This window comes from Ursus americanus, chromosome 32, assembly GCF_024610735.1.
Source record: "Ursus americanus isolate L20-20 chromosome 32, mUrsAme1.1.p, whole genome shotgun sequence".
In the NCBI taxonomy this organism is placed as follows: domain Eukaryota; kingdom Metazoa; phylum Chordata; class Mammalia; order Carnivora; family Ursidae; genus Ursus; species Ursus americanus.
Genome location: NC_142158.1, coordinates 32,079,737 through 32,089,452, shown reverse-complemented (window position 1 = coordinate 32,089,452; position 9,716 = coordinate 32,079,737).

Genomic DNA, 9,716 nt, shown 5'->3' with positions numbered 1-9,716 from the left:
TATAATAAATTACTCCAAAACACAGTGACAAAAAAAAACCAATAATAATTTCTCTTAGGTTTTCTGTTGATCAGAACTTTGAGCAGGACTGAGCTGGACGGTTCTCACTTGGGGTCTCTCATGAGGTCACAGTCAGATGTTGGCGGGGGCTGCTGTCATCTGAAGACTCAACTGGGACCAGAGGATCCATGCCTAAGGTTACTCATTCATGTAACTGGCAAGGTGGTGCTGGCCGAAGGCTGGCAGCCTCAGTTCCTCTCTGCATGGACCTTCCTATGGAGCTGCGTGAGTGTCCTTCTGACTTTTGCAGTGTGTTTATCCAAGAGGCCAAGGTGGAAGCTCCAATGCCTTTAATAACCTTAGCCTTGGAAGTCACTCATCTTCACTTCCACTGTATTCAATTGGTTGTGGCAATGACATAGGTTTGTCAGATTCAAGGAGAGGGAATAGACCCAACCCTTCAATGGAGGAGTGCTAACATCACATTGTAACAAGAGGGTGGGAAAGGAGTTATATCAATGTTTCCATCTTTAAATATTATTTTTTAGAAGATTTATTTGTTCATTAGAGAGTGAGTGAGCATGGGGGGGGGGCACGGGCAGGAGGCAGAGGGCAAGGGAGAAGAAGACTCCCTACTGAACAGGGACCCTGACATGGGACTCAATCCCAGGACCCTGGGATCATGACCTGAGCCAAAGGCAGACACTTAACCGACTGAGCCACCCAGTTGCCCCAGTGCTTCCATCTTTAGGAAGTTTAATCTGCCATACGCCATTGCCAATATTTTGCTATTATGAAAAAGTGTTGGTAACTACATCTTAAAGACCTCTGATAGGTATTACCAGATTCCCTCTAGAAAGTTGTACCAATTTGGACTCCGACCAGTGGTGTTTGAAAAGGTCCATTTCTTCACATCCTTACTACAACTAAGTTTATCTTTTAAAAATCTTTGCCAATTTGATACACAAGAAATGATATCTCATTGTTGTAAAAAAAAATTCCTACTAAGAATGTGGAAGACCTGGGGCGCCTGGGTGGCTCAGTCGTTAAGCGTCTGCCTTCGGCTCAGGGCATGACCCCGGCGTTCTGGGATCGAGCCCCACATCGGGCTCTTCTGCTGGGAGCCTGCTTCTTCCTCTCCCACTCCCCCTGCTTGTGTTCCCTCTCTAGCTGGCTGTCTCTCTCTCTGTCAAATAAATAAATAAAATCTTGACAAAAAAAAAAAAGAAAGTGGAAGACCTAAATTTGAGTATCGCTATTTGTTGGGGTGGCCATAACAAAATACCACAAACTGAGTTGCTTACCCACATAAATTTATTTTCTCCTAGTTCTGGAGCCTGGGAGTCCATGATCAAGGTGTCAGTAGGGCTTGGTTCCTCTTGAGGCCTCCCTCCTTGACTTGCAGTCACCTTCTTGCTATGTCCTCCATGGCCTATTCTCCTCATGTATACATCTCTGGTGTCCCTTCCTCTTTTTATAAGTTCTATCGGGTTGGGGCTCACTCTTATGACCTCATGTAACTTTAATTACCTCTTTTAGAGGCCCTGTCTCCAAATATATAATCACATGGGGGATTAGGGTTTCAGCATATAAATTTGAGGTGGGGAGGGACACAGTTTAGTCCATAATAGTATCCCTACCCACTTGTTGAGTGATCCTGGGACTGTCGTATAAATCTTTCTGTGCCTCCGTGTCCTTGTCTGTTTAACGGAGATAGGCCACATTCCTCTTCCTCACTGGATTGCCATGACATTAAATTACATGTGAAGGGATTCAGAGAATATAATTATTAACACGTAAGATATTTGTAATTCTGGGTCTCACCATTCTGAGCTTGCCTAACACGAGAGACCCTTCGTAGACTCACGTGGTAACCGTATAAGGGCAACGGGATGGATAAGTTGCCTGTCGCTGTGTAACAAACCATTCCCCAATGTAATGACCTCAAACAATGATCTGTTATTTCTTGCGGGTCGGTGAGGTGGCTGAGTGGTTCCTCTGCTGGTCTTATTCACGTAGCGGCAGTCTGCCGACCGGTCAGCTCACTTGGGTGGTCTAGAACAGTCCGGATGCCTAGCCTTTCTCTCCGTGGGGTGTTTCATGCTGGGCTTCTTCACATGGTGATAGAAATATTCAGAAAGAGAGGGGTGCCGGGGTGGCTCAGTCCATTAAGTGTCTGCCTTCAGCTCAGGTCATGATCTCAGGGTCCTGGGATCCAGCTCCAAGTTTGGTTCCCTGCTCAGCGGGGAGTCTGCTTCTCCCTCTCCCCCTGTGTGGTGTGTGTTCACTCTCTCTCTCTCTTTCTCTCTCAAATAAATAAATAAATCTTAAAACAGAAAAAAGAAAGAAAGAAAGAAACATTCCAAAAGAAAGAAAGCAGGACCCCCACCTCAGAGACTGTACAACGACAGTCCTGCCACATCCTCTTGGTCTAAGCAAAGTCCCACCACAAACCCTGGCTCAAGGGGAGGTGAAGCGGATCCCACCTGTGGCAGCGGAAGCAGCCCAGTCACGCTGCAAAGGGGCATGCGCACAGGGGTGGGGCTCATTCTGTTGGGGGCCATTATTGTAACGCTGCTCCACAAAGCCCACCTGTGGGGGTCGACACAAACCACACAGTGCATCCAGAGACCAGCGAACTTCGGCTTTGCTCCTGACAACAGTCTGGCACCTGCCAACTTGTTCCTAACTCCATTCTCAGCCAGCCCAGCTCTGCTCTGCCCCTTGGTTGTGTCTTGGTTTGCGGCCCCGTTTATGCTCTTTGGCCTTGCTGATGCATCTGAAGCCTTCGATTTGGACTATCTCCTAGACTTCCCGCTCCTGACTGCGCCCTGCTTTGCTTCCTGGAACTCACTGCCCAGCCCAGCCCAGCCCCCTCAGCTGCCCTCTGGCACGGCTGACTTGCCCTCCCCGTGGGAAGTTCATACACCACCAGGAGATTCTCTTGACCGATTTCCCAGGACAACTGCTTAATGCCTCTGAAAGTACAAAATATTTTTTTCCCTTTTATTCGCCCCAAACTAATAAGCTCCAGCAATTCAGGCCTTTGAGATATTCCACAGTTTATGCTCCAAGTTTTAGTCACTTTTTGGGGGGGGTGTCTCTCACACAGGTCCTTTAGAGCTCATAAGTTATTGAGAATATAAACCCACGATACTGTTACTGATAAGGGCTATGAAAGGAAAAGCTCATACCAATTAGACAGAACGTCCCAGGATGGTCTATAGGCGGGCTGTGAAAAGTTCCATGAATCATCTTTGCCTAATTGAATCATGTTTTTGCTGTAGTGGCAGGACTTGCCGCCTAAGGACCCTCAGATGGCTATAAGGCAGAGCATAGAAATATTTGGTAATAAAAATTTGGATTTTATATAAATCCAGTTTTTGTAAGGGGCAGCTTTTTTGGTAAAGATATTAATTTGCTAATTATTAAAGTGATTCTAGTGGTTTTTTTTTAAGATTTTATTTATTACTTATTTGTCAGAGAGACAGAGAGCACAAGCAGGGGGAGCGGCAGGCAGAGGAAAAGCAGGCTCCCCACTGAGCAGGGAGCCTCCCACAGGGCTCCATCCCAGGGCCCTGGGATCATGACCTGAGCTGAAGGCAGAGGCTTAACCAACTGAGCCACCCAGGAGTCTCTAAAATGATTCTAATGTTTTAAGATGTAGTGTTAAGTAAAAAAACCCAACCAAACAAACAGAAAACACAAGGCGCACAACAATTGCCTAGTTAAGTACTTTTTGTATAAAAAGGAGAGAATACACATACAAGATAACATAATGTAACATAACTTTGTGCATGTGTGTGGGGGTGCACCTGTCTCTTTTCTCTGGAAGTATCTATAACAAACCAGTAATATTGACTCTTCAGAGAAAAAAAAAATGGGCGTCTGACAGCAGGATGGAAAAGAGGTTTTTCAGTTTATCCTTTGTCCCTTTTGAATTTTGTACAAAAATTAATCAATACTGTGAGAGTGTGGCTTGCCTGAGGTGGGGGGCATGAGGCAGCCCTCCAGCGTGCTGGAAATGTCCTGGGTCTTGGTCTAAGTGGTAGTGATGTGGGTGAGCGAATGTGGAAAGTCCTCCATCAGTACACTTAAGATCTATGTACTTCCCTTTAAGTTGTAGTTCCAAAAGAGTGATGTCTTTTCACGAAAAAATATTAAATATATTAAAAAAATAAATTTTAAAAGACAAATCAAGTCAGACCAGGATTTATGGCCTTGTTCCATAAAAGTAGATGTGTTTCTGGAAAGTTTCCTTATTCCAGTTTCTAGACACTGAAGCATAATTTCCATTTGGTTCTAACTATAATGTCTAAGATGTATTCGTGGACTTAATTCCAGTGTTGGTCTGGATCCGAGCATTCGAAGCCTGCTGCGGCCGGGGCGGGGGCGGGGGGGCGCCTGGGTGGTTCAGGTGGTTCAGGTGGTTAAGCATCTGCCTTTGGCTCAATTCATGATCTTGGGGTCCTGGGAACAAGCCCCGCTTTGGGCTCCCTGCTCAGCTCCCTGCTCTACCCTCCCCCTGCTCATACTCTCTCTCTCCTTCAAATAAATAAATAAATAAGTACATACATAAATAAAATCTTTAAAAAAAGAGGCCTGTGAGGGCGAACCCTCCACCCTCTGAGTCTGTGCTCGGTGGTGGTGGGAGAAGAGGACAGGTGGCGAGTCTCCCTGGAAAGCTTGGCGAATAGGAACCCAGCGGAGAGGAGGGGACGGAGTCACACTTCCCGAGCACGTCCGTAACTGGGAAGGAGCCCACTGGGCACCACACACACGGGCACAACTGAGGCAGAGAAGCCTCTGAGAGGCAAGAGAAAATGAAAATTGGAAAACAGAACCATATGCTAATCATCCACGCATGTACTCAGCGTTTTACTGTTTTGAAGCCCTTTTAGACCAACTAGATCCTTTGACCCCGAAACAAGCCTATGAATGGATGGAGCACGTGTTGGTCATTCCATTTTATGAATGAGGAAGGAAGCTGGGGCCTCCGGACTGAAGTCACAAGGGGGTGACAGAACCAGGACACAAAACCATGGTTTTTTTTTTTTGTTGTTGTTGTTGTTTTTTAATGATTTTATTTATTTATTTGAGAGAGAGAGAGCAGAAGCAAGGGGAGAGGCAGAGGGAGAGGGAGAAGCAGGCTCCCCGCTGATCAGGGAGCTGGACGTGGGGCTTGATCCCAGGACCCTGAGATCACGACCTCAGCCAAAAGCAGATGCTTAACTGACTGAGCCACCCAGCCCCCTTTTTAAAGATTTATTTATTCATCTGAGAGACACAGAGAGAACACGAGCACGGGGAGGGGCAGAGGGATAAGCAGACTCTATGCTGAGCAGGGAGCCCGATGTGGGGCTTGATCCCAGGACCCTGGGATCATGACCTGAGCTGAAGTCAGACGCTTCACCGACTGAGCCTCCCAGGTGCCCCTCAACACCACGTTTTAAAATGCTAAGTCTGGGGGTCGCCTGGGTGGCACAGCAGTTAAGCGTCTGCCTTCGGCTCAGGGCGTGATCCCAGCGTTCTGGGATCGAGCCTCACATCAGGCTCCTCTGCTGGGAGCCTGCTTCTTCCTCTCCCACTCCCCCTGCTTGTGTTCCCTCTCTCGCTGGCTGTCTCTCTCTCTGTCAAATAAATAAATAAATAAATAAAATCTTTAAAAAATAAAAAATAAAATGCTAAGTCTGATGTGCTTACTGCTGCTTCCCAGAGAGCTCACAGAGCATCTAGGAGCAGCTCTGCTTCCCTACTGTGTGATGTGGGGCAAGTTGCTGAATCTCTCTGTGCCTCCTTATTCTCATCTGTACGATGGAGCTGGTGTGAGGATTACATGAGCTGATACGGGGAAAGCACATAGTAAGTGCTCTCTTTAAAAGTTAGCTCTGGGTATGGTGACTAACATAATATAATAAAAAATCATTATTAAAAAAATAAATAAATAAAAGTTAGCTCTGGGTGCCTGGGTGGCTCAGTCAGTTAAGCTTCCGACTCTTGGTTCGGGCAGGTCATGGTCTCAGGGTCGTGGGATCGAGCCCCATGTCGGGCTGTGAGCTCAGTGGGGAGTCTACATCTCCCATTCCCCTCTCCTCCTCCCCACTGCTTGTGCTCCCTCTCTCTCTCTCTCAAATTAATAAACAAATAAAATCTTAAAAAAAAAAGTTAGCTCTTATATTTATTCCCAAAGAAAAAGAGGGGCATGAGGAGAATGGCAAAGATAAGAAATAAGAGAATCGTGGAGAGAAGAGGATGAGAAGAAAACTCAGAGGCACGATGGCAGTAGCGTGTCCACGCACGGCTTGGACAGTGAGAGCGGGAGGGGGGTGGCCCGCAGAGGCGAGGGTCGGGCCAGGAGCACCAGGAGGAAGGTGCCTTCACCCCCACCTTGGCCTTCAACCTGCAGAGGCTCACTGTTTGCATAGGCCTAAGGCCAGCTGGCAGCCGGCCCAGGACACAGCGCGGGGCCAGGCAGGGGAGAAAACAGAGGGATCGGGCATCTGGGCCACCCTGGAGGGTTGTAAGCTCAAGGCATGGACAAGTGGGCTGGGGTGGCTTCCCTCAGTCTCTTCTAGAAGCCAGGCTGGGTGTCCAATGGTAAAAATGAGTTCATTTTTAAGAGGGGCTGATTTGCCAATTTCCATGGTGTGAATACATGAGCCATGACCAGTTTCAAACAGAAGCAGGGTCCGGGGGTCCAGCCACGGGGGAGAGGCAGGCAGCAGTAAGGAAAAGCCAAGGCATGAGGCCACAGAGTGAGGGGCCCCTCGTCCCAGTCCCTGAGAAAGTCCACAGAAGTGCCACATGACCCTGCACACACCATTTCACCTCTTTGACCTCCAGTCACTTCAGTGGAAGAAAAACAGCACCTGCCATGTTGGTGGCCTGACGGAGCAAGTGTGAATCCAGGCCAGAGAATATTTTTTGAGCACTCGCTCTGTGCCAAGTTCTGGGATACAGAAACGAATAAAAGGGGGTCAGTGGTAGGGAAGGGCAGGCACGAAGGCTCTAGGACCGAATCTGTGTGGCCGTAGCAATGATTCGTAAGGACGGCGACGGCCTTGCCGTATCCGAGCCCCAGGTTCATTCCAACAGTGCCTAGAACTTGACTGAGGACAGACTATGTATGGGCCAGACGCTGGGAAACATGGTGAATGAGAGGCTAAGTCCCTGCCCTCCAGGAACTTACATTTTTATTTTTATTTTTATATACTTTTCTAAAAGATTTATTTGACAGAGAGGGAGAGAGAGCACAAGCAGGGGGAGCGGCAGGCAGAGGGAGACGGAGAAGCAGACTCCCTGCTGAGCAGGGAGCCCCAGTGTCGGGCTCGATCCCAGGACCCTGAGATCATGACCTGAGCCGAAGGCAGACGCTTAACTGACTGAGCCACCCAGGTGCCCCAGGAACTTACATTTTTTACTGGTGGAGGTGCATACTAGTCTCACTGCAAACTAGGTCAAGCAGTATCATTGCAGTGTGACTGCGGGAGCGAGGCCGCGGCGAGGTGCTCCAGGCAAGGCAGGTGGACAGGGAACCATCCTGTGAGGCGGGCACTGAGCGAAGTAGGGGCATGTGGCACGCAGACATCCGGGAAGCGTTTCCTGGTGGGCGGTGGGAGGGAAGCATCAGATGGACTTCAAATCATGATGCCTCTGGAGGGTTGGGACCAGGACCTTGGACAGAGGGGTGGTGGGAGGGTCGGGTCAAATTGCGAAGAACTCCTTTGTCGGCTGTTTGGAGTAGGACCACCAGGGACACGTGTAGGAGCCTTCCCCACTCCCTGACCCGCGCCCCAGAGAAGGTGGTGGCTCGGACCAGAGTGGCAGTGTGACGTGTGAGGGTGGAAGCAACCAGACCCCTGGAACAAAACTGTGCAGGTACTAAGCTACATAAAGAACCAAGCTTGTAACAACTCCCAGCTACGGAAACCCTCCTGTGAGCCAGGAGTGTCCCTGCTTTCTCTCCTTTGGTTTTCACACCAAATCTGCAACAGGGCATTGCTCAATCTAGTTACCATAAACACACGGAGGCTCAGAGAGGTTGAGTGACAAGCTGATGTCCCACAGCAAGCCCACAACATAGCTGGCGTTTGAGCCTTTCAGACCCTCGTGGGCACCCTTCCCATCATACAAGCTGCTCCTGGGACTTTGGAAGGATTAGGATTCTACCTGGCACGTAGTAGGTGCTTAAATGATTATGAGTTTGCAGAATGTTTACTATTAATGGCTCTTATTTTTTTTTACATTTCATAAACTCACTCCCAACTTTATTGAGGTATAATTGACAAATAAAAATTATATAGATTAAAGGTGTATAACGCGGGGCGCCTGGCTGGCTCAGTCAGTGCAGCATGTGACTCTTGATCTCGGGGTCATGAGTTCAAGCTCCACGTTGAGTGAAGAGCTTACTTAAAAAAAAAAAGGTGTAAAATATATTTTTGATACATTCATAAGCTTTAAAAAGACTGTGAGCACAACACACACCCCAGAATGGCTAAAATTAAAAACAAACAAAACCCCTACTGTGCCAAATGCTGGGAAGGGTGCGAGCAGGGGGGGCCCTCATCACAGGTGATGAGAATGCAAAATGGTACAGCCGTCCTGGAAGACAGGCCGGCGGGTTCTGAGAACGTTAGTCATATGCTTACCGTGTGGCCCAGTGATCCAATTTTATTTTTATTTTTTAAAAGATTTTATTTATTTATCTGAGAGAGAGAGTGAGCATGAGCAGGGGGGAGGGGCGGAGAGAGAAGCAGGCTGCCCGATGCGATGCGGGGCTGGATCCCCGGACCCCAGGATCATGACCTGAGCCGAAGGCAGACGCTTCACCAACTGAGCCGCCCAGGAGCCCCCAGTGATCCGACTGTAGATATTTACCCAGAGAAATGAAAATGTATGCTCACACTGTGTAGCTCCTAGCAGCGTTTTTTCCTAATTGCCGGAATAACTGGAAATAACCCAAATGTCCTGCAGCTGGTAAATGGGTAAACGAGCTGTAAGGGGTACGAGCGAGCAATGAAAAGGACCGCACTGCTGATTCAGGCAGCAACAGGAGTGATCTCAAATCCATGGTTCTGAAGAGAAGCCAGACCCAAAAGGCTACATACCGTACGATCCCGTCTGTGTGCCATTCCGAAAAAGACAGTGGTTGCCTGGGACTGGGGGAGAGGGGAAGGGGTGACTCCAAAGGGGGGCAGCACGGGGAAACTTCTGGGGGGTTGGAGCTGTGCTGTGTTTTCATCGTGGTGGTGGTTACATGACTGTACTTTTGTCAAAACTCATAAAACTATACAATGAAGGGTGGATTTTACTGTATGTAAATTACACCTCAATAAACCTAACTCATTTAGTACCACGGGAAGGCCACTTCCCAACCCCCGCTCTCAGCCTACCCCCGGCCTCCCACCTCCCGCCCCTCATCCCTTAGGGACCGGAGCCAGAGCTCGCAGGCTCCAGAACTGGTCCCGCCTTTTCTGAGTGGGCTGTCTCCCGAATCACCAGCAAGCTTGAAAATTCTGATGCCGCAGCCCCAGCCAAACTCAGGGGCTCTTATTTGGGCTTGGGGTGCAGCCTGGGCACTGGGAGTATTATTGAAAGCTTCCCAGGTGATGTTAATGACCTAGACGCTGAGCTCCCTTAGAGCAGGGACTATGATTTTTTTTCTACTTTATATCCCCAAGTCCTCCATAAATACGTGCATTGCAGCACATGTGGGA